Here is a 25,990-nt window from a genome sequence, read left to right as displayed (position 1 = left end):
TTCTTTGCTGAGGCTCACGTACTGGTGACAAAGGAGAACAGTTGAGTTTCATCTCATAAAACTGATAGCGCTTCACCTTTAGGGTGAAGTCGAAGGCCGTATCAGTAAACCACTCTGAAGTCAAGTGTGCCAGTGACGGCCCAGCAAAATCTATGAAAATGGAGAATAAACAAGAAAAATTAACACTTGATTAGAAATGTTTAGAAAAACAACAAGCTGGAGCAGGAATAATCCAAAAGAAAGGGACTGTAAGACAGAGAACGCCCGACACGGAATGATTAGCTGCAACCACTGTGGCTGCCACCACCCAGACAGATGAAAGGGAGAGACAGACAAAAAAGTAAAAGCATTAAAAAAACGTAAGGAAGAGTATAGACTTTTCCAAGCATGAGAAATCGAAACTGAAGGGAGAACTGAAAATTAGAGATCAAAGTAGAGATCACAAAAACAGGATTGTATTATCAGCCGACTGAAGTTTAAAAAGGGTTGGAAACAGACCCGACTGAATAAATATAAATACAAGAGGAATAAAGTAAAATAAACAAAAGGCTAAATTACATTAGAGCTTATCTTTAATGTATTCAAACTAATAATAGCAAGGATAACAACCTGTAAACTGGTGTTAACAATGAAACATAGTTAGGATGAAGACCATGCCCAGAATGAATAGAATGAAAGAAAGCAGATAATTCACACAAACACATATTAAATGAAATAGAGAGATGCATAAAGTATATTAAGGTTGTGTCATTGTTCAGCCAAGGAAAGTGTGTGAAAAGGAAAATGTCTCCAGCTTGGGAAAGGGTGAAACTGCAGATCACCCACAGCCATTGGTGGATGCAAAATAAAATATAAATAAAATATTGTAATATACTATTGCTGTTATATGAAAAGATAATAGCATTAATAATGAAATAATATTAATATGATGTGAGGTGGATAATTGTTAAAAGTAGTCTGCATCAAGCTTAAGGTTTGCTCAAATTCAGTACAATGACATATGAGATGACGGTAATACAGAAAATATCTAAACTAATTAAGTGCATAGAGGCACTTGACCTGCTTGAAAACCTGTCATCCAAGATGAGACATTGCTGAAATATAGAGCACACCTATACTAACAACTAATAAGCTAAACCCTGTATGCAACAGCTAAAGCTACAAAATTGAGAAGCTGAATTAAATATGTGGTCACTGCTAAGCTGATGAGCAAGTAACACGTTTTTTAGAGCAGGAGCTGCATGCTATTAAACTCAAACATGCAGCTGTCTGTGAGCTCAGTTTTTCCCCTCATACTTCTGATTTGTTTTTGGCAGCATCCTTTATTTGCATCCTGACTGATGTGTGTAAAGCGTTCATGCCATCAGCAATTTGTTTTTGTTTTTTTGTTTGTTTGTTTTGTTGGATTGAAAAATAAGTAAATTTGTGATCACACTCGTGGATCACAGTGACATATAATGATTAGGCATATGATTTACTATTGCAGATGTAATAAGTTTATTCTAAAGTTCAAGGAGGACAAACAAGAACAGCATTTCCAGTTGTGTCTTGGCTGTTGTTCTCTGTGTAGTGTGCTGAGTTTAGTTTTTTTTTTTTTTTTTTTTTGAAATGTTGAAATGTGAGGAGTACTGTGACTTCTGAAGTGGCTCTCACCATGCGACCTTGATGATGATAAGTTCAGAGCCAGCTGGGAGATGGGTTGTCTGCTTTGCTTTAGGTGATAAGGCAGAAAAGTTAAAACTTAGTTTCTTGTCTCGAAAGAAAAAACAAAAAAAACAAAAGGAGGTTTTATGTTTCTCAGCCAAGAACAACTACAATTTCATTTTCTGTTTTTGAGAAAGGAGAATTTAAATAATAATAATAATAATAATAATAATAATAATAATAATAATAATAATAATAAAACAAAGACTGATGTTTTGTTTAAGTGGTGAAGAAAGCTAATACTGCAAAATACCGTCTAGTGCATGATCTGCGAGCAATAAATGAAATCACTGAAATGATGCCACCAGAATTAGCAAATCCCCACACTATACTGAATCAAGTCACTCCAAAAGAACAATGGTTCTCAGTGATAGACTTATCAAATGCCTTGAGGCGACTTTTTTTGTGATTTGGCGCCATATAAATAAAATTGAATTGAATTGAATTGCCTTTCCACCCCGACCCACAACACCTGTTTGGCTTCACTTTTGAGGGGCAGAGACAGTTTCTACTCTACGTAGATGACATTTTATTGACTGGCCACACAGAGGAAGGGTGTAAGCAAAATACTATGGCTATGTTACGTCACTTGGCTGAGTTAGGGCCACAAGGTATCTTTAAATAAACTCTAATTATGGAGACCCGAAGGCACATACCTAGGGCACACCCTCTCAGGTGAAGGCAGAAAGCTACTAAACAAAAGAAAAGAAGCTATACAAAATGCGCCACAGCCACAAACCAAGCATTCACATTCTTTCTAACTGTCAGTAAGCCTGAGTTATGACCTTGGCTCCCTGTTTTTCTGCTTCCAACAAAAGGTGGGTGTTGTTGCGAAATCAGTTTTACCCCGGTTCTTTTATTCGTCAAAACTTCCAGAGACGGCACCGGAACTCAGTCATTTCACAAAACCTTTATTCATCTTTATTCATCTTCATTTAAGCATGCACTTCTAGAAGGGAAGACGAGGCCGGTGTGTCCCTCTGCAAAAAATCTTCACCCCTTTGTTCGTTACAGCCAGCTTTATAGAGGCGTCCCCATCATAAAACCCCCACGGCGTGCTGCAAACTCTGTCTGTGTCTATGTGCACGAGCACATGAATGCCTACATGTGCGCGTTCCCGCGTGTCTATGGCTACGTTCACACTGCAGGTCTTGATGCTCAATTCCGATTTTTTGATCAAATCCGATTTTTTTGTCTGCTCGTTCACACTACAAATAAAATGCGACAGCAAACACGCTCTAGTGTGAACCCTCAAAGCGGCCCGCATGCGCAAAAGAAGACGTCACACACAACGCGCTCTGTTTAGACCCAGAGCAAACAATATTGTTTGACTGATGGCCATTAATATAAAGACTTCGGACTTTACGTTTCTCAATTTTTGCTTTAAGTTATTTACATAATAATGTAGATAACCTAATAATGATCCTTATTGCTGTTTTAGAGGAGCGGTGCTTCAAAGGATAGTTGCAGATTTCTGTCAGAATCTGCAGATTATACAGTACAAAAAATGTTCACGTTTCTCCAACATTGTCTTCCCAACAGTTTCACTGACATCTACACGGGATGGCCAGGAAGCGTTCGTGATGTCTTCTCCAGCGCTGATAATTGGCGTCTGTCTTGTGTCAGTGATGTAAAAGATGGATTTAATGCGACTTGACCGTTCAAACAGCAGTCGCTTTCTAAAACATCGGATATGTATCGGATTCAGTACCACATACGAAAGTGACCCAGATCGGATTTGAAAATATCGGATTTGTGCCGTTCACACTGTCATAGTATGATCGGATATGGGTCGCATAGGGTCAAAAAAATCGGATTTGATGCGCTTTCGCCTGCAGTGTGAACGTAGCCTATGTGAGTGCTCGTGTGTGACTGTGTACGCATACCTGTGTGTATGTGTGTGCACATGAGTCAGTGTGCGTGTGGATGTGTGTGCGTGACAGTTAAAACACTGTGGGTGTAGGTGACTCCCTAGGTCATAAAACCCATCTCCCTTCCAGACCACAGTTATCCATTTACAAATGTTGAGACCCCCACCCAAACATTCTCTGGGGAATTTCCACTCAGCATTAACTCCTCTCTGTTTTACTTTCACAGTTCAAGTGGGGGAGGGGTCTCCTACAATCTACTCCTAAGTTCACGACACAGTGAGGCCTTTATTATATCGGGGGCAGTGTCTCTAGTGTTCTACATTCTATGTTAACACATTTCTAAACTCTAAAATCAGCTCCTACAGTGTGAAGCTCCCGTGCAATGTGCTCTGTTGTCTCTACTATCAAAAAAAAAGGCCCTGACTCTCTGAACACAATATTCTCTTCATAACTCAGCAGTATGAAATGTCATGAAACAGTGTAACTCACTCACAGTAAGTCAGCAGTATAGGATAATAGAAACCTATCTAATAAATCTAATGATTTTCATATTCTTTTAACTCATAAGTATGATGCAAACTAAAACTATGTACTGATTACACAAGAAGTATGATGTGGCCTACAGCAGTATCAGTACTCATTTTGATTACAGGTATAATGTAATATATAACAGCATAATAATCTCTCAACTGCTACAAGCACATTTGCCTTTCTTAGCACACGCAAGAGCACTATACAGATGTGCCTATATCTCTCATTGGTGTTAAAGCAGGGAAAACTTAAAAGAGTTTTGTTATCAAATGCTGAATTTATCCACTGCTGACATTTAACTCTTCAGCAGGACAATAGGTGAAACGTTTGCAAAAAAATAAAAAAATAAAAAAATAAATAAAATAAAGACACAGAGAGTGTCTGGTATGACCAAGCAGTAATCAGACAATAAATTTAGTTGGTAATACAATAAAGTGTGAGATGCTTTCTGTTTGATTGATGCAACACAAGTAATTTACTGTATGAAGGAAATTCTCTTTTGTGATAATATTTTGAACGTGCATTTCTGTTGACCTATCAATTTAGCGCATTATGAGCTGATATGCAAATTAGTTAATTGATACTAGATTTGAAAAAATGACTGGATTATAAAATAAGTGAATAAAATGTAACAGAGGGTTGAAATTAGTTTCTTATTTCTAGTGTGTGGAGGAAAGTTTTATCATGGCACACATGTGTCTACATGGGAGGAAACTCCTTATGTGATGCGACATTTAGCAATTTGCAAATGTGCAGCACATCAGAAGGGAAACAATTTTGCTGACAAAGCTGCAAAAGCAGCAGCTATAGCAACCACAGTCTTATTAACAACTCATGAAAATGTCTGTGAAGGTTCTCAGTCATCCAGGTCATCATAGTCAAAGGAGCTTGCAAAGAAAAGCGTCTGGACTTCTTTAAGTTACTTGAAGACGTTTCACCTCTCATCCGAGAAGGTGAAACGTGGGCAGAGGCGGTGGTTTACGACACCAACTCTCTGCCATCTATAATCCAGTTTTGAGTTCCCTCCCCAGACGCCTTAATGCCCACTCACATCCTGGGCCATCTGACCTCAGGAATTCATATGATGAGGTGGGGCCAGGTTTCACAATGAACTCACCCGAAACTCTGGCTGATTGGGACCCACACCCAGTTTCACACCTTGGCTCAGGCGATTAGAGGATCATCAGGGGGTCCTTTTGTCCCTCTGTGGGGGGTTACTCCCACTAGGTTTATATCTGGGACTCTCCACCATTTGACCTTAGAACTGAAGAAACTTCTCGGATGAGAGGTGAAACGTCTCAAGTAACTTAAAGAAGTCCAGACGCTTTTCTTTGCAAGCTCCTTTGACAACTCATGAAAATCACACCATTCCACTATCTGTATTGCAGAGCAAACAAAAAGCAGCATCACCAAGAGAACAGAAGCAATGGCTAAAACACGGAGCAGTACTAGACACTGATAACTAGGGATGGGTACCGGTGTCCGGTGCCATGATGGCACCGGTTCTGACATAAACGGTAGTAACCAGACTGAAAAGCAGCGCACATTTCGGTGCTTTATTTCAGTGCTTTTTTTTCCTGAGCTGTGATACACTTCTAGCCAATCATTTTATGTTTCCGAGGATAGTAGGCGGGGCCAGGTACGTACGTTCTGTTAGAGCAGAGCTACAGATTAAAAATGCCCAAGGCGAAGCGGTCAAAAGTCTGGCTGTACTTCATAGCAAAATATACAAACTCAGCAGCCTGCAACAAGTGCTTTAAGCTGATACTGTGATACTGTCAAAGGAGGTAACACCAAGAATCCGATTAAACAGCTGGCGACGCATAGCGTTTTTTTTAAAATCCGAGAAATGCGCCGTATTTGATAGCTTGCTGCGAGACCTCACACCGTGCACGTCGGGTGGGTTGCCAGTTATCGGACCCGGAGCAACATCCCCCAAAAACCCGAAGAATAGAGTCCTGGCCCCTAGCCCTGCCAGTGTAGCAGAAATGATGAGGATGATGATGCAGCAGCAGCCGTTCTTCTCTGCGTGAGTAGCTTAATGTTGTTAGTGTGTAATTTACGTTGAGTAGGCTAACCACGTTATTACATTAATGCAGGTAAGGTGAACTAGCAAACATCATCATAGCTACATGCGGCTGTCTTCTTGTTTGATGGCAGATACTCCCTTCACCCTGCCAAAAAGGCTAAAATGACCAAAGAAAAAGTGGAAAACAGCTAAACATGAGAGGTTTTTGGACAAAGTTTGTGTTTTTTCCATTGATTAAGCACTGCTTCCAGCCAAGAGTGATACCATATATGCCACATAGCTGCAGAAAAGGCACACATTGTTATCTTTTTACAAAAAAAACCAGCTGAACATGAGAGGTTTTTGGACAAAGTTTGTGTTCTCCATTCTTTAAGCACCGGTTCGAGCACCATTTAAGCACCGGCACCGTTTCAAAAGTACCGATTTGGCACCGGTATCGGATAAAACCTAAACGATACCCATCCCTACTGATAACATAATGAAAATAACAGGAAAACCCATTCTTCCAAATCATTACACAAAACAGCTGCTCTAGTGAGCCATGGTTTTGAGCCATGGCTCATCAGGAGGGATAATCTGAGGGATGCCAACAATTCTACACTATAAATTTTGAAACTTCAGCAAAAGAATATGTGAGAACATGTATGACCTGCCAAAAACACAATACCCAAGGTAACTTAAGACCAAAAAGAGGACATTTTCCTACACCACCTCACCCATTTCATACAATTCACATGGACTTCATTGAATTGAATGAGTGTCAGGGCTCAAAATACGCTCTAGTAATTATAGATGTTTTCTCAAAATGGCCAGAAATCTACCCAGTGAAAAAACAGACTATGCAACCATTTCATTCCAACATATGGAATTCCTACTCTGATAAGATCAGATAATGGAACCCATTTTGTAAATGACGTGATCAGCAAAGTATCTGAAGCACAAGGTTTCAGTATAAAACACCATTGTGCCTACCATCCACGAGTGCAGGATTAGTGGAGAGAACAAATGGCACTATAAAACAAAGGCTCAGGAAAACAATGGAAGAAACTGGCAGACCATGGCCAGAATGTGTAGGCCTAGTCAAAATGTGGATGAGAATAACACAAGGAAATAACAAACTGTTCCCATTTGAAATTATACATGGGCGACCTTTTTCACTACCAGTTACTAGCGAGCCACTAGATAAATCAATCTGTGAAACCACTCTGGCAGATTGGATAACTCAATTGTTGACAAATAAACTGCTGCAAGATTCTTCTTCTATTTCCTGCAGGTTGAAGCCAGGTGATTGGATCCGTGTCCGAGTACTCCAAAGGAAAAATTGGAGCTCACCACAGTGGGAGGGTCCATACCAAGTGCTTCTGACCACTCCAACTACCTGCAAAATAGCGGAGAGACCCTCCTGGATACATCAGAGCCACTTCAACCAAGTAGTAGGGTGTGACGGACCTGTACGCAGCCATGGGAAGGTGGACCCTCTTGTTTACCTTGACTACGATGCTCACCCTTACAGGACCCCAGCTGATGCCGACAACAGCTGAACCACGAGGCAGACAGAGAAGATGGAGCATGACAACTCCCACCTAAGAGACATGACACAAGACCACATTCACCCTTGGATGAACAATGCCTGGTACCGATACATCCACGACAGGACCAGGGCAGAATCAGAAAATACAGACTGTTATGTCTGCTCTTATATGCCCAGCACGTCGACACACCCCACACTATATGGCAAATACATGAACAAGACTCAAGCCAAGTGTGCCGCTAGCTTCGCTGGCATTGGATTCCAACACAGCCAAATCATCATTGAAGAGACAAACCCATCTACCTTTTACACTCTTCACGTCAACCTTCTAGGAGGGTTACAACACAACAAAATCAGCGTTGAAGACGTTGTACTTGATAAAGGAGCATGTAATCAACTTTTCTGGATCAACTTCAATGTGACAAACCGGAATACATCCATCCATTTCCCAGTGTTCTTGGGCCCAACTCCAGGGAAGAACCACTCCACGTGCTATAAACAAAACAAAGGTAACAGGCCGCTTGGAAACACCACCAACTGCAACCGGACCGCTGGAGCAGGAGAAGGTGACCCTGTGAACACGACTGGACCATCTAATGGCACATACTGGGTGCAAGGAATGGCCTGGCTATGTGGACAACGGGCATATTTCATACTGAACAGCATGTTCTAATCGCTCTAATAGGATATTATGGTCAACAGTATCGAATGCTGCACTGAGGTCTAGCAGGACAAGCACAGAGATGAGTCCACTGTCAGAGGCCATAAGAAGATCATTTGTTACCTTCACTAAAGCTGTTTCTGTGCTGTGATGAGCTCTGAAACCTGACTGAAGATGATCTGTTAGCTGTTTGACAAATATTTCAAGGATTTTTGATATGAAAGGAAGGTTGGAGATTGGCCTATAATTAGCTAAGACTGCTGGGTCTAGAGATGGCTTTTTAAGTAAAGGTTTAACTACAGCCAGCTTGAAGGCCTGTGGTACATAGCCGATTATTAGAGATAGGTTGATCATATTTAAGATTGAAGCATTAATTAACGGCAGGACTTCTTTGAGCAGTTTTGTAGGAATGGGGTCTAAAAGACACGTTGATGGTTTGGAAAGAAATTATTTGGACAAGCTGGAGGGACTGAGACTGATGGAAAAGAAAACAAATTACATTTTAAGTATGTTGATTTATGTTCACACACACACACACACACACACACACACACACACACACACACACACACACACACACACACACATATATATATGTATCTCTGTGTGTGTGTGTGTGTGTGTGTGTGTTTGTTTTAGAATGTTTAAGTATGTTATGAAAGTAATATTATAAAATATATGTTCCTTGCTTGATTGATATGTATGTTTTAGACATCAAATAAAGATTTTTTTCAGTTGTTACATGTGAATGTGTTTACTTAGATTGAAATATATGAAGGGTAATATATATATATATATTTTTTTTAATGATTTTAGCATCCACGGACTCCTTTACTTTTCTTACAGCGTCGGTCTTTTCTTGCAGCTGGAATTCATAATTCTTTAAATGTTCACTTTGGGTGTCGAATTTACATACCAGTTTTTGGATAGCGTTGAGGAAAGCTGTGTTTGAAACTTCGTTTTGCGTCTGCGATTCAATAGCCATCATTTTCTTAGGATTTGGACTTTTAACCTGTGTGTGGTGAGGATCAGCTTGCGGTCTGTCTTGTGATAAGTCATGCTGCTGTTCCATCCGTTCAATATCTTCTTCGTCGCACGCCTGTCGAAGAGCCGCTAGGTGGTAGCCATGATCTTTGTTAATGTTAGCCATTTCGCCGCTTCGGAGAAGGTGGCCGAGAATGACGAAGAGAAACACAGGGAGGAAGTTTTTGAGTTTTAGAGATTAAGTATAACTAGTCTGCTTCTAATTCCGGTTTACTTGTTTGCGGTCAAGACATGAAGGAGGTTCTTTTCAGGAAAAGCCTCGGAGCCCACTCAAGTTGAACCGCTCACTCCGCCATCTTCCCAGAATTCCCCGCCAAACAAAGGGCTTAAGGAGCGAAAGCATCAACAATGGTTCGCCTTGCTGTGTTGGGGGTTGTAATGTTAGATGCATGATCGGGAAGGGAAAATTGGCTCACGTTTTATTCTTTCCCCACCTGGAAGCAACGTGAGGGAGCTTATGTATTGGATATTACCAAAAGAAGGCAACTAACCTGGATAGCAGCTGTGAGACAAGCTATATCCAGTTCTCTACCATCCACAGATATCTGTTGTTGTGCTACAGACATTTTCATTCTGGTAAGTTCTAAATAAGTTCATATTAGGGCTGTTCGATATAACGATATATATATCGGATGACAATATAAAAACGTCTATCGATTCATTTTACACTAGGTGTCGCAAAATAAACTGTTTACGGCAATATTTTTTTCATCGTTTTGATGGTCACTGTAGTGGTTATATTAATTTCTTAAAGTTTTCTCTTTCTCTTATATTTAATATAACCACACTAGGGATGGACAAGCGACTATCTTTATGCCTTGTCATTAGCTACAACCACGGTAAAACCATCCCGTGTCCGCTTGTTTATTTTCCAAATAAACCTTTCACAATTAAGCTCAAGATCCTGTTGAGACTTTTCAAAATAAACTGAATTACGTGAAAGAGTAGGCAGATTTTTGTATGGATGAGAAGCAAAAAAGAGCCGCCAGGTGCTAAAAAATAAACCTTAGATTCAAACGTTAGAACAGGTCACCAGTTTATTTACCAAAAAGTATCTCTCAATAGCATATTATTGTAGTTCAAATGTGTAGATGAACAAAGATCAGATTTTTGGAAATCTAAAACTAGTCAGACACTCAAATATTCATGCTTTTTATAGGAGGACAGAGCAAAACGGACATTGGCGCAGAGCGAAGAACTGCCCTTGATAAGGAAACTATGACAGGTATATTTAGTAAGTGAAGACTTTCTGTGTATCTAAAATTTTATGTAGCCAAGTGAACTAATACTACGCATGGAAAGGGTTTAAAAAGAGGGAATTGTGTTTTTGACTGGTTGCCTTTCTACCGGAGGTCTGTTGTAGGGTTGTCATGGTGATGACTAGACCTCGCGTTTTGGGGGTATACTGTCCCTTTAACAGCCGCCGTAAGCCAGAGCACGCATGCACTCAAGTTTGCGTCACACACTGAGCGCTGTGAGCGGGAGCACTGGAGAGTTAGAGACTGCAAAAGATTCTGTGGCTAGCTACACACGAGGTAAATGTGCTAGAAAGTGTAGCATACTGCAAAATATTGTCACCAGTGTTGTAGTAGACTGTAATTAGCTAAGTTTCTTTAGCAATGACTCCATGTTTGTGACCATTTCTGTACAGTTCTTAACGCGCGACGGGTGCATGTTTAATGGTCACGTGCTGTGAAAGGGACTGAAGAGCGGGTTGGCGTGAGTAGTTACAGTGTCCTAACAGATTTCAAAGTTGTTAAGTTTATACTTTTACTCACTTTGCATAACTCTGTATGTTTCTGTTTGATTCAGAGGGGAGATCACTTGCTGTGTGATTCCTGCGTGTGTACTTGTCCTAGCACAGTAGCTGTGTGGAGAAACCGAAGTGAGTTCATGATGTTCTCCCATAGAAATGTATGTTTAAAAGAGAGTTTACAGTGCACTTTATTGCCAGTTGACCTGTGAAGTTGTGGGATGTAAACAATGTGTTTATTTGTTTTGTTTTCTCTTTTTTTGTTGTATTTGTTTCTTGACAGGTCACTACTGTTGTCTATACTGTTTGGATTTAACATGTACATATGATAGTTACTGTTGTCTCAGACCCTGAAAGGCAGTTTAGGCTGAGCCAGTGGAATAGTTAAATTTTGCCGTTTCACTCAAAACTACAGAATTAAAACTGTGCTCCTCCGAGTACAGTCGGAGAATAAAAAAGCCCACAAAAGAGTATTTCCTGTGTCCTGTCTCATTCCCCATGACCGGGCCACATAGTTTGGTGTCAGAAGTGGGATTCTCAAGTTAGTTTTGAGTTTCAGTATAGAGAGACACAGTGAGTGGGGCTTTATAGACAACAGTAGTGGCTTAGAAGATCCCAGTCCTTCCCAGAGGGCGGCAATCGCAGTGTGGACGTCCTGAGGTGGTTCGGTGCAGTGGCAGTTGGTACAACAGGAGCCTGCTTCAGCCATTGGACGAGGAGGGCGCCTGACACAGATTTTGGACTGTTGAATCTCATCTACAAGTGACTGTGGGAATCTGCTGCAGTAAAGACTCAGAGACATTGCAGTATGTCGCAAGAGGACGAAGGGGAGGGTCCTTCAGGGGCCGGAGCTATCCCCACTGAAGACAGTCAAGCTGCCTCGTTGTTTGACAGTGCAGGTAACCCGTTGGTGGAGCTACAAACAAAGATTAACGAACTGAGTAGGAAACATGATGCTGTTATGTCTAGTATTGCTAACATGGGTAATGTTCCAACCAGATCTGTCGTGTACATTCCAAGAGAAAAGGTGATTGTACCTTTTAGTGGGGAACCAGCTAAAGATGCTTACACTGTTGATGAATTCATAGAAGAGGTGGAAAGAGCAATAAGAACTAGGGGTCTGCGTGGAGAGGATCAAACCAACTTTATCCTCTCACAGCTGAAAGGGTCTGCCCTAGAGGAAGTTAAGTTACGTATGGCAGGCCAGGTGAAGCAACCGAGTGATCTCTTTTCATATTTGAGGGAGGCATTTAGAGAGAAGCGCACCACACCACAGCTCTTGCATGCTTTCTATGCACGCCGCCAACTAGATGGGGAAGACCTGCGAGATTATTCACATGCACTCTCTCAGTTGCTCAATGCTGCAATACAGCAGTCCCCTAATGTAGTACCCAACACACAGCTGGCACTTTGGGATCAATTCATTGAAGGTGTGCATGCCCCAAATCTTCGGCGTGAACTACGTAGGCTCACTAGGGACAAGCCTGAGTGTAGTCTCTTTGATGTTAGAGAGGAGGCAATCATGTGGACTATGGAAGATCGTCCACGCAGCACTAATGTAGCCAGACATAGAAATATAGTGAGTGACAGGCCAGATGAAAGCTGTGAAAAGACAACCCCCACCAGTGATGTACAGACAGACTTTACCATGGCTCTGCAAGAGATGGTTAAAATAATCACACAACAGGGTAAAGCCATAGAGGAGTTAACTAATGCAGTGAGGGAGCTCACAACACAGACTGCCAGTTCTGAAGACAGTAGAGGTGTTAAAGCTAAGCCCAAGCCTAAGTACACTAGAGAGGGTCAGCCTATTTGTCTCCGATGTGAAGGGGTGGGACATATGGCCAGACACTGTAATGCACCCCGACAACCTACGAGCCAGTCTGCAACCATGTCCAGTTCCTCGCTAACGGGAAACGGGAACCCTCCATTGCTATGAGCCGGGCAATGCGAGGCAAGTCAGAAGGCTCAAAGGAAGCTCTAACCAAGGAACATTTTCTAGAACATGCTGTTGGTCAGTGCCCTGAAGTAGATATCCAGATAGGTGGTGTATCCCTTAGATGTCTGCTTGACACAGGAAGTAATGTAAGCACTTTGACAGAAAGCTTTTTCAGAAATCATCTCCAGGGAGAGGATGAAGATATGCACTGTACTGCCAAGTGGCTTAAAATCACAGCAGCCAACCAGTTGCCGCTGCCCTATTTAGGCTATGTAGAGTTAGATGTACAGGTCATGGGGCTCACTATACCTGAATGTGGTTTTCTTATAATCAAAGATGATAAAACAGAAAGAGACAATCCCAAATGGTTGGATTCGTCACCCCATGGCATTATAGGGATGAACATTGCAAAACGATGTAGACAGTTAGTACTCTCAGAGTTTGACACCACTCTAGGGGGAGAGCTGGAGTCCAGCTGGAGGAAGGCCTGCCACTGCGTACAAGCTGCTGAGCTTGTGGAAAAGGTCTCTACTGCCCGTGTTGCAAGCAAACACAAAGTGCGGGTGCCTGCCTCATCCCTGACCACTGTCTATGCAAGGGGCCATGGCAAGTAGTTTGGTAGCGCATTGGTTGAACCAGGGAATGTTCAGCTCCCAGGTGGCTTATTGGTGATCCCAACTCTAGTGTCAACTAACAGCCTGGTATTCCCAGTACAGGTGATGAACATCTCACAAGAGGATGTCTGGCTTCCACCTAAGGCTAGACTAGGCATTATTAGTCCTGGCCGCTGCATTGAGGGTGACCCATGCGAGGTGAAATTTGAGCGCATATCTGCCAACCACGTGGAGGTGACTCTTAACCAAAAGGACTGTCAGGGGGCCAACAGCTGCGTACAGGACTTATTGGGAAGATTACACATAGGTGGCACACCAGGACAACAGGTCGAGGTCAGAACTCTTTTGAAAAGGTATGCGGATGTTTTTGCACTTCATGATGAGGATTTGGGGTACACTGATCGTGTGAAGCATGAAATTCCTGTTGTAGATGAAGCCCCTGTTTCTCAGCCATACAGGCGCATTCCACCAAATCAGTACAAAGAGGTCAGGGAGCACATTTCTGAACTGTTGAGAAAGGGGGTGATTCAGGAGAGTTCGAGTTCCTATGCTTCACCAGTTGTTCTGGTACGCAAGTCAGATGGGAGTCTTAGACTGTGTGTAGACTACCGCAGACTAAACGCGAAGACCAGGCGTGATGCGTTTCCACTCCCTCGCATTGAGGAGAGCCTGGATGCCTTGAGTGGTGCAGAGTTCTTCTCAACCATAGATCTTGCCAGTGGCTACCATCAGGTAGCGGTACATGAGAAAGACAGAGACAAAACAGCCTTTACCACACCATTTGGCCTGTATGAATACTTAAGGATGCCTTTTGGGTTATGTAATGCCCCCGCGACGTTTCAACGTCTTATGCAGGCCACAATGAGTGATTTGGTCTTTCAGATTGTATTGATCTACTTGGATGATCTGCTTGTGTTTTCATCAACATTCCAGGATCACATTGTGAGACTGGAGACTGTTTTGAAAAGGCTGAGGGATACGGGGCTGAAGGTTAAGGTTGAGAAGTGCCATTTCCTCCAGCGCAAGGTCAAGTTTCTCGGTCATGAAGTGTCGGCTCAGGGAATAAGCACAGATCCTGACAAGATAAGCGCTGTGGCAAAATGGCCCATCCCTAGTACTGTGAAAGAGCTAAGGTCCTTTTTAGGATTTTGCAGCTACTATAGGAGATTCATTGAGGGCTTTTCCCAAACTGCGGGGCCACTCCATGATGTGGTGAATGTCTGTGTTAAGGAGATAAGTCCTGTCAGGGCTAAACAGCTTTTTGCTTCAGCCTGGACACCGCAATGCTTACAAGCTTTTGAGTTGCTTAAGGGAAAGTTGACTAGTGCCCCTGTTCTAGGCTATGCTGACTTCAGTCTCCCTTTCATGCTGGAAACGGATGCTAGCAGTCTTGGATTAGGCGCTGTCCTGTCTCAGAAGCAGGGGGGAAGGAATAAAGTCATAGCTTATGCTAGTAGGAGGCTCAGAGGGGCTGAGAAGAATGATCAAAACTTTAGCAGCATGAAGCTCGAACTCCTAGCGTTAAAGTGGGCAGTCACCGAAAAATTTAGGAGTTATCTGCTGGGGTCCAAGTTCACAATCATAACGGATAACAATCCCTTGTGCCACCTGCCCACTGCTAATTTAGGAGCCATTCAACAGAGGTGGGTAGCTCAGCTGTCTGTGTTTGACTTCGATGTTAAGTATTGCCCTGGCCGCTGCAACACTGCCGCTGATGCCCTCTCTCGACAACCAACAGTTGACACGGCAGAACCTGACAGTGAGGATGCAGAATATGATGGCTCTATAGCCATATGTAATGTGCTAAGGGCAGGTACAAGTCTAGGCTCAGATCTTGTCATGGCTGGAGTTGAGGCTTGTAGGATCAGACTGCTGCAGGCCTCCGAACCAGATGGGGAAGCAGTCAGTGAGGCTGTGCTGGGCAACACCCCGACGATGCCTGGTTATTCCAATGCAGAACTCTATCACTTCCAAGTGTCAGACCCAACAATTGGTGTCTTGAGAGAGTTTTGGAGCAGACAGAAGAGACCCACCTACAGAGAGAGAGGGGGTCTGTCTAAACCGGTACGTTCTCTACTGAAGCAGTGGCCTCGGATCAGAGAAAAGGATGGACTGCTATACCGTGTAATTGAAGATGCTCACCTTGGACAGTGCCATCAGCTGCTACTACCTGCCTGTCTTAAAGAAAAAGTGCTCAGGAGTGTGCATGATCACATGGGACACCAGGGAATCGAACGCACACTGGGATTGTTGAAACAAAGATGTTTCTGGGGAGGCATGTTTGAAGATGTTGAGCACTAGGTGAAGAAATGTCAGAGGTGTGTGTTAACAAAGATGCCTCAACCCAAAGTTCAGGCACCCCACGCTCCATTTTTGGCTACCCGCCCACTTGAAGTTGTTGCTGTTGATTATACCACCCTTGAGCGGGCTACAGATGGTCGTGAAAACGTTCTTGTAATGACTGACGTGTTCACCAAGTTCAGTCAGGCATTTGCCACACGAGATCAAAAAGCAGATACCACAGCTAAGGTTATCCTGAAAGAGTGGTTCATGAAGTATGGGGTACCAGAGCGCCTGCACTCAGACCAGGGCAGGAATTTTGAAAGCGCAGTGATTGCTGAGCTATGCAAACTGTATGGAGTGAAGAAAACTCGTACAACACCCCACCACCCTCAGGGTAACCCACATTGTGAGAGGTTCAACAGGACTTTGCACAACCTCTTGCGTACGCTTCCCCCTGAGAAGAAGCGGCGCTGGCCCGAGCATCTGTCAGAGCTGGTGTATGCTTACAATGTCACGCCGCACTCAACGACAGGGTATTCTCCTCATTACCTGCTGTTTGGGGTCCACCCACATCTACCCGTTGATGCATTGTTGGGCCGGGAGGAAGTGAAGGATGACAAACTGGACTGGTTAGCAGTGCACCAGGAGCGTCTCCAGGATGCACATGCCAGAGCCAGAGAATTTGCCGAACGGAAGGCTGCAGAGAGAGTGGTTCAGCAGCAAGGAAAGGTGTTCTGTCCACCTGTTGACATCGGACAGTTTGTGTATCTCCGTTACCGACCACCAGGAAGGAATAAAATTCAAGATGCCTGGGCAGCCCCTGTGTACAAAGTGGTTGATATCCAAGGGACAACATACACAGTAGTGCCACTGGAAGGAGAGCCGGTGAAAAGAGTCCACAGATCTAACTTGAGGCCATGCGTGGGGTCTATACCTGCACCCAACCCAAGGCTACGTGACCAGGAAGTCAGTTCTGCAGATGAGCACCAAGTGTCTGATACGGAGCTTGAGCATCCAGAGTTTGCCTTGATGGAGGAGGTCCAGTACCCAATGGAGCTGCCAGTGGCTCAGGGACCTGGGAACTTGGTTCCGACGGTCAACGAGCCTGGAAACCAATTGGAGAATGGAACTGAAAATATGGGTGAGGATCTGCTAGGGCAAGAGAGCAGCGACAACCCTGACCTCGAGGTGGAGCCAGCAGCTTACCTTCCACCTGGGCCAGGAAGCATTGGATTCTCCAGTGAAGAACCGGTGGCAAAACCTGTTCCAGCTCCTAGGAAAGGAAAGAAAGAGAAAGTGGAGGCAGGTCCACCCACACCTGCTACACGCAGGAGTAGGAGAGAAACTGCAGGGGTCCACACAAACCCATTTAATCTACCTAGGTCAGCATGCAATGCAGTATCCTTCAGTCCAGATGTACTCTCCCAGGTGTTAGCCGGTATGGTTCTCTACACCACCAAACTCAGGGGAATGGTGGATGAGCAGGGGGTCACCGAGGACGTTGACTCGTAGCAGGGGAGAATGTAGCCAAGTGAACTAATACTACGCATGGAAAGGGTTTAAAAAGAGGGAATTGTGTTTTTGACTGGTTGCCTGTCTACCGGAGGTCTGTTGTAGGGTTGTCATGGTGATGACTAGACCTTGCGTTTTGGGGGTATACTGTCCCTTTAAGAGCCGCCGTAAGCCAGAGCACGCATGCACTCAAGTTTGCGTCACACACTGAGCGCTGTGAGCGGGAGCACTGGAGAGTTAGAGACTGCAAAAGATTCTGTGGCTAGCTACACACGAGGTAAATGTGCTAGAAAGTGTAGCATACTGCAAAATATTGTCACCAGTGTTGTAGTAGACTGTAATTAGCTAAGTTTCTTTAGCAATGACTCCATATTTGTGACCATTTCTGTACAGTTCTTAACGCGCGACGGGTGCATGTTTAATGGTCATGTGCTGTGAAAGGGACTGAAGAGCGGGTTGGCATGAGTAGTTACAGTGTCCTAACAGATTTCAAAGTTGTTAAGTTTATACTTTTACTCACTTTGCATAACTCTGTATGTTTCTGTTTGATTCAGAGGGGAGATCACTTGCTGTGTGATTCCTGCGTGTGTACTTGTCCTAGCACAGTAGCTGTGTGGAGAAACCGAAGTGAGTTCATGATGTTCTCCCATAGAAATGTATGTTTAAAAGAGAGTTTACAGTGCACTTTATTGCCAGTTGACCTGCGAAGTTGTGGGATGTAAACAATGTGTTTATTTGTTTTGTTTTCTCTTTTTTTGTTGTATTTGTTTCTTGACAGGTCACTACTGTTGTCTATACTGTTTGGATTTAACATGTACATATGATAGTTACTGTTGTCTCAGACCCTGAAAGGCAGTTTAGGCTGAGCCAGTGGAATAGTTAAATTTTGCCGTTTCACTCAAAACTACAGAATTAAAACTGTGCTCCTCCGAGTACAGTCGGAGAATAAAAAAGCCCACAAAAGAGTATTTCCTGTGTCCTGTCTCATTCCCCATGACCGGGCCACATTTATACAGCACAAACAACTTACTTTGCAACCATTAAAAAAAATTGTAGAAATAGGTGATGATGCATTGTAGTGGTTGGTAAACAGATTTATGAATGCTGGAGGGTAATGAGATGACATAAAGGGGTGTTAGTGTTACTCTAATGTGAACTGGATAGACTTTCCATTGAGGGGAAAAAAAGAGGTAGAATTCTGTGTGAAATACAGGGAGTGCAGAATTATTAGGCAAGTTGTATTTTTGAGGAATAATTTTATTATTGAACATCAACCATGTTCTCAATGAACCCAAAAAACTCATTAATATCAAAGCTGAATGTTTTTGGAAGTAGTTTTTAGTTTGTTTTCAGTTTTAGCTATTTTAGGGGGATATCTGTGTGTGCAGGTGACTATTACTAATTATTAGGCAACTTAACAAAAAACAAATATATACCCATTTCAATTATTTATTTTTACCAGTGAAACCAATATAACATCTCCACATTCACAAATATACATTTCTGACATTCAAAAACAAAACAAAAACAATTCAGCGACCAATATAGCCACCTTTCTTTGCAAGGACACTCAAAAGCCTGCCATCCGTGGATTCTGTCAGTGTTTTGGTCTGTTCACCATCAACATTGCGTGCAGCAGCAACCACAGCCTGTTAGGAGGTGGTGGGTAGGTGTATTGTTGTTTGGGTTTGTTTTCCTTTTCGTTATAGGTAGGCGAGGCGGGGCTTGATGGCATTCCGACACACCTGCGACGCATCGGACGTCATCAGTGAGCGCTTTTAGGGAGCAGAGTCACGGACGTCTGGTGTCGGAGTATTGTCGCTGTCACAAGTGGTAACGAGTTAGCACAGGCTGAATCTGTTGATTCTACGCTGTGGAGCTGTATGTTTTAAGGATCCACGTTTTGACTGCTTCTCTTTTGTCTTAGCCTGTTCCATTGCCTGCCTGCCTACCTAGGATTTTGTGTTGGCTATTGTGGATCCGCGACGGAGTGCTACGTTCCATCAGGCTGCGGTCACTGCGGCAGCTGTGGTTTGTGTGTCAAGTAAGCTCTCCAACTCTCTCCGTCCACTTGTGTTTAACGTTCGGCCATCAACGGTACGCCGTAAACTCTGTTTTGTTCCTTGTTGTCAGGTAGCTCCGGTGCGTCACCTGCCTACCTGCATACCTCGGCTCCGTCTCATCTCCTCGGTGTTGATCTCCTGGCACATTTTTTATCTATCACTGTATATAGCCCCTTTCCTTGTAAATATTCCCTACTCGTGTATATAAACTTGCATCACAAACTATTTGGTGTCCGTGTGTGTTTCTGCCACGTAATCCATCCGTGTCAGTTTACCTAACACAGCCTCCCAGACACTGTTCAGAGAGGTGTACTGTTTTCCCTCCTTGTAAATCTCACATTTGTTGTTTTTTTTTTTTTTTTTTTTTTTTTTTTTGGCCTGTCCCGTTTGGCTCTTTTGCCATCAGAATTGTTGTCTAAAGGCAAAGAAAGATGCCCAACGGATTTACTTTACCAAACTGACCATCCCAGCCTTGCCGTAATGGTCCATTTGATTCACCTTTTATTGTTTATTTTATTTTCACTTACTGAATACGGGACAGACTTGACTGGGGGAAAGAAGGGGAGAAAGAAAGAGGGAAAGAGAAACTCACATTTGATGATGGACCACAGGTTCTCAATGGGGTTCAGATCAGGTGAACATGGTGGCCAGGTTTTTCTTTTATACCCTTTCTTGCCAGCCACGCTGTGGAGTACTTGGACGCGTGTGATGGAGCATTGTCCTGCATGAAAATCATGTTTTTCTTGAAGGATGCAGACTTCTTCCTGTACCACAGCTTGAAGAAGGTGTCTTCCAGAAACTGACAGTAGGACTGGGAGTTGAGCTTGACTCCATCCTCAACCCGAAAAGGCCCCACAAGCTCATCTTTGATGATACCAGCCCAAACCAGTACTCCACCTCCACCTTGCTGGCGTCTGAGTCGGACTGGAGCTCTCTGCCCATTACCAATCCAGCCACGGGCCCATCCATCTGGCCCATCAAGACTCACTCTCATTTCATCAGTCCATAAAACCTTAGAAAAACCAGTCTTGAGATATTTCTTGGCCCAGTCTTGACGTTTCAGCTTGTGTGTCTTGTTCACTGGTGGTCGTCTTTCAGCCTTTCTTACCTTGGCCATGTCTCTGAGTATTGCACACCTTGTGCTTTTGGGCACTCCAGTGATGTTGCAGCTCTGAAATATGGCCAAACTGGTGGCAAGTGGCATCTTGGCAGCTGCACGCTTGACTTTTCTCAGTTCATGGGCAGTTATTTTGCGCCTTGGTTTTTCCACACGCTTCTTGCGACCCTGTTGATTGTTCGATGATCACGCTTCAGAAGCTTTGCAATTTTGAGACTGCTGCATCCCTCTGCAAGATACCTCACTATTTTTGACTTTTCTGAGCCTGTCAAGTCCTTCTTTTGACCCATTTTGCCAAAGGAAAGGAAGTTGCCTAATAATTATGCACACCTGATATAGGGTGTTGATGTCATTAGACCACACCCCTTCTCATTACAGAGATGCACATCACCTAATATGCTTAATTGGTAGTAGGCTTTCGAGCCTATACAGCTTTGAGTAAGACAACATGCATGAAGAGGATGATGTGGACAAAATACTCATTTGCCTAATAATTCTGCACTCCCTATATATCTGTAGCTATATAAACAGAAATATCTGTTTGCTAAATGAAGCCAGCTAAGTTAAATCATATTTTTATTTGAACTCTGATAAAAGTAATAGAACTGTGACTTTTGTTTGTTACAGTGGCAGTAAGGAAGAGGTTTCCCAATGTGTCAAGAGGGGCTTTGGGGATTGCAGTGAATTTGAAGCTGGAGGAACTGAGACTGATGGAAAAGAAAACAAATTACATTTTAAGTATGTTGATTTATGTTCACACACACATACACACACACACACACACACACACACACACACACACACACACACACACACACACACACATATATCCGTGTGTGTGTGTGTGTGTGTGTGTGTGTGTGTGTTTTAGAATGTTTAAGTATGTTATGAAAATAATATAAAATATATGTTCCTTGCTTGATTGATATGTATGTTTTAGACATCAAATAAAGATTTTTTTCAGTTGTTACATGTGAATGTGTTTACTTAGATTTAAATATATGAAGGGTAATATATATATATATATATTTTTGAATGATTTTAGCATCCACGGACTCCTTTACTTTTCTTACAGCGTCGGTCTTTTCTTGCAGCTGGAATTCATAATTCTTTAAATGTTCACTTTGGGTGTCGAATTTACATACCAGTTTTTGGATAGCGTTGGGGGAGGCGTGGAGGCTTGGGGGTCTGGGGGTGCTCCGCCCCCCGGTCTGGGGGTGCTGGCCGGGCCTTGGGGGCTTGGGTCCTGGCTGTTGTGTCGCCGGAGCAGTGGGCGGGTGGGTGCAGGGGGGCTCAGCCCCAGTGCAGGGGACCTCTGGTGCATCGGCCCAACTAGGGGGCTCTCTAACTGGTGGGGAGGTTGTTATATCTTTGCAGGTGGTCTCCTCACTACAGAAGCTCACTCTGCAGGTGGGGGGAGAGATATAGGAGAGGTGGAGAATGAACTCAACCTGGGTGTCTATTGTCTTGTGTAGTTTGGGAGATGATTGGATGATTGGATGATGGGGCAAGCGGCCCCTCCCTGGGGCGTGCCCGCGGGCTGCCGGCAGAGCCCGCGGGCACGCCACTGCAACCCCCTCTGGCCTCTGCTCCGTAGCTGCGGGGTGACCTCTCGTTTGGGGCTCTACTCAGCTCTTCCCAGGAGGGTGGCACGGTTCCCCCCCCTTTGGTGGTCCTCCTCGGGTCCTTGTACTCTGAGGCCTCTGGATATCTGGGGCCTGGATCTCCTCCATACCTGCTTCTTACCCTGGTGGATGGGGCTATGGCTCCCCACACTCCCTAGCAGATCGTTACATGGAGAAACCTTTGGAATACAAGCATGCTGATCCACACAGGTATGCACACAGGTGTACACACGGGTGTTCACAGACGCGGACTACACCTTTCTTGGCTGCTGCCTCAAAGCACATTGTGCGCTGTCTATCTTGCGTGCTGCACAATATCGTTTAATATTTAGTATCTACTGTTATCTACAGCTAGCTAGTTTATTGTGATGGTGCTGTTTTTTTATTATGTTGCTCTTTGTTGTTTGCTTTCTCTACTGTTTTTTTTTCTCCATACAGGTGATCCAGGTGTTTTGTTTGTTTGTTTTTTCTTTCTTCCCCCTTTCTCACCGTCTCTTCTCCCCTTTGGTTTTCTTTCTCTGCCTCTCTTTCTTTCATTCTTTCTCCCTGTCCTATCCCCCAGTCATGTCTGTCCCGTTTGTAGCAACCGAAAATAAAATCAATTCATAATTATAATAAAGGTCAATCAAATGGACCAATATGGCAAGGCCATGATGATCCACTTGGTAAAATAAATCCGCTTGGCATCTTTCTTGGCCTTAAGACAACAATTCTGATGGCTAAAGATCCAAACGGGACACCAAAAAAAAAAAAGAAAAAAGAAAAAAAAGAAATATTTCAAAATATACAAAAAATGGCCAAAAAATATATGTACTAAGATACATTTTAGAATATATTTATAACATATTTTGAAATGTATTTTAGCACATATATGTTTTGGCCATTTTTTGTATTGAGTACAAATTAGTATTCATAGTAACTTTTAGTAAAGACTGTCTCAGCACCAATTATTGTGAAAGCCCGACTTCTGATGCAGTCCTCCCTACCCAACCAGATTGGTGAGCCTTAGGTGCCTATATGAGCAGATTTATTTCCTTTAAATTCACTAAGAATACGGTCAAACTGGGACAGTACTGGTTGATAACATCACAACACAACAAAGAAAGACCTAATCGGGTTCTCTGAAATCTTTGATTTAACCCTCGTGCTCCCCGTCGGGGCAGCTCCGGACCCCGGTGTTCCCAGAGTACCCCTGGGTAGCATTTCACAGGCCGCGCATCAGGGTTGGCTCGCGCCCTGTACACCCACATTTCCCTCCCTGAATGCCACTCCCGTTTCAATTTTTCTCCTAGTTTCAGGCAGGCTCTATCATGTTCGTCCATGGGAGGCCGCTGTTAAACTGCTTTATGTGTGAGAGCACCTTCCTTCTTTTCACAGGGTGGTTTAAGCCTTTGACATTCCAGCTTACAAAGTTTAAGCGACTACCCATAGTTTTGCACTAAAAATGTAAGAAAACAAGTGCAGCGGAAAACAGAGTACGAGAAAGAAGACAAATAAGAGACTGAAACAGAGAGTAGAATGGTTCCCGGATCCCCCAACTTGACAAAACAACATACAACTACCCTGGCTCTGAAGGGTGTCTCCCCCCTACTCCACCCCCCACCCACAAGACAGCTGCTAAGGAAAAAAAGCAGCAAGCTCTCCAAAACACACACTGTGTACCCTCCAGAAAAAGAAACTCTTCCTGTCTAACACTAAGAACTAACTTTAGCTCCCATAACAATGATTTCAGTAAACACAACACTCCTAAATAAACAGTAGAATTTTTAAAGCAATCAGCATGGAACCCCAACACAACCAATAACCAACTTTGGGGACAATAGAAGCAATGTGATATGAATAGCCTCCCTGCTAGTAAATAGCAGAGAAGAAAAAGAAGAACAAAAAAGAAAAAAAAAAAAAAAGAAGAGGCGTCCGCAATGTCTGAGTATGAACGAAAGTCCTTGCATATCCTAGGAGAGGAAGGTAGTCAGAACAGTCTACTCACAGGGCTGTCCTGCGGACAAACGTCGGGACCAGACAAACAGGCTCTCAGGGTGATTCGGCTGTAGCGGGCAGGTCGACCAAGTATCTCCTTGCTTCATCGGCCGAAAGAAGCCAGCGTCTTGCGCCGCCAGGAGACGTGATGCGAAGTTGTGCAGGATACAGCAGAGCGGGCTTGAGACCTTGTTTATACAGCTCGGACATCACTTCACGGTACTCCGCTCGCTTGCTCAGAACTTCCGGGCGGTAATCCTCCACCACGCGAATCTGCCGACCATGGTATTCTAGTTTCCCTCCTCGCCGGGCCTCTCGGATAAGAAGGTCCTTTACCTGGTACCGATGAAGGCGTATAATTACGGGGCGCGGTCTCTGTCCTGGGGCCGGCTTAGCGGCAGGTATATGGTGGGCTCTGTCGATCTCTGGGCGGGCCTCTCCTTCCCGAAAACCTCGCAGAGCAAATCTGCAAAAAATTCTGTAGGACGCCCACCTTCAGCACCCTCCTCGAGTTCCAGGATACGCAGGTTTTGGCGCCTACTTCGGCTTTCTAAGCCCGTAACTTTAGCCAGAAGTTAGATTTGCTGAGGTTGGAACAAACGTTCTCAAGGTCTCTAACCCGCTGGCTTAAGTCGTCCGCTGCTAGCTCTAAAGATCCGAGCCGCTGACCATGATCTTCTACCGCAGAGCGGACTTCGTCAAACTTCGACTCCAGTAGGCCAAAAGATGTTTTGAAATCACTGGCCAATGCCTCCCTATGCTGCTCCAGAAGGGAGGAGATGGCCGCCATGTTCAGCTTAGGTGCGTCGTCCTCCTTTTCTGCCGCTTTAGTGCGTTTTGAGGCCATGTTAGAACGAGCAAAAACCAATTTTGGAACCCGTAAAATAAAATATACACAGTTCAAAAGTTTTGTTGTGAATTGGCAGGTTTAGGAGTGGAAAAAGGTAGAAAAGTTAGCGGAGCAGTCTTCTCTTCCTACTACATCCCCTTAGCGACCGATTAGAGAAACTAATCGAGTCTAATAACAGATTAAATGCCATGTTGAGGCTGTCATTTTCAGCATCTACATGGATGTTAAAATCACCCACAATAATTATTTTATCTGAGCTCAGAACTAAATTAGATATAAAGTCTGAGAAATCAGACAGAAACTGTGTCAGGCCCAGGTGGACGATATATGATAACAAGTAAGACTGGTTTCTGAATTTTACAGCTGGGGTGGACGAGGCTAAGCATCAGGCTTTCAAATGAATTAAAAGTCTGTCTTGGTCTTTCGTTGATTAATAGGCTGGTGTGAAAAATTGCTGCCACACCGCCCCCTCGGCCTGTGCTTCGAGATCTCTGGTAGTTAGAATGACTCGGGGGTGTTGATTCATTTAAACTAACATAATCATCCTGCTGCAACCAGGTTTCTGTAAGGCAGAGTAAATCGATTTGTTTAAGTTTTAATATTTAATAATCCACATTTCACTGTATTGTTCTTTCTTTGTGATTTTTTTTATGTTTAAGTTGTTTATTGCTGTTTTTTAGTTTGTTTTTTGTCTGTTTGGGAGCTGACACAGTCTCAATGGAAATGGGGTTTTTTTTTTGGGGGGGGGGGGGGGGGGGTAACAGGAGGAGAGAAGCTGCAGAGAGTAAGACTGCAACTCTGCTTCCTGGTCCCAACTCTGGATAGTCATATTTTGGGGGGTTTAATAAATGTGTCCATATTTCTAGAGATGAGAGCTGCTCCATTC

At 43.7% G+C, this 25,990-nt stretch overlaps 1 long non-coding RNA gene across 1 annotated transcript in view; it reads right to left on the bottom strand.

Annotated features, from left to right (window-relative positions):
* The window catches only part of LOC308399700, a 45,119-nt gene that overhangs the window by 6,000 nt on the left and 13,129 nt on the right, over window positions 1-25,990 (bottom strand). The gene's annotated exons all lie outside the window — the stretch shown is intronic.

This window comes from Rhamphochromis sp. 'chilingali', assembly GCF_963969265.1.
Source record: "Rhamphochromis sp. 'chilingali' genome assembly, chromosome: 7".
Classification (NCBI taxonomy): domain Eukaryota; kingdom Metazoa; phylum Chordata; class Actinopteri; order Cichliformes; family Cichlidae; genus Rhamphochromis; species Rhamphochromis sp. 'chilingali'.
This window is presented reverse-complemented; position numbering and strand designations above follow the sequence as displayed.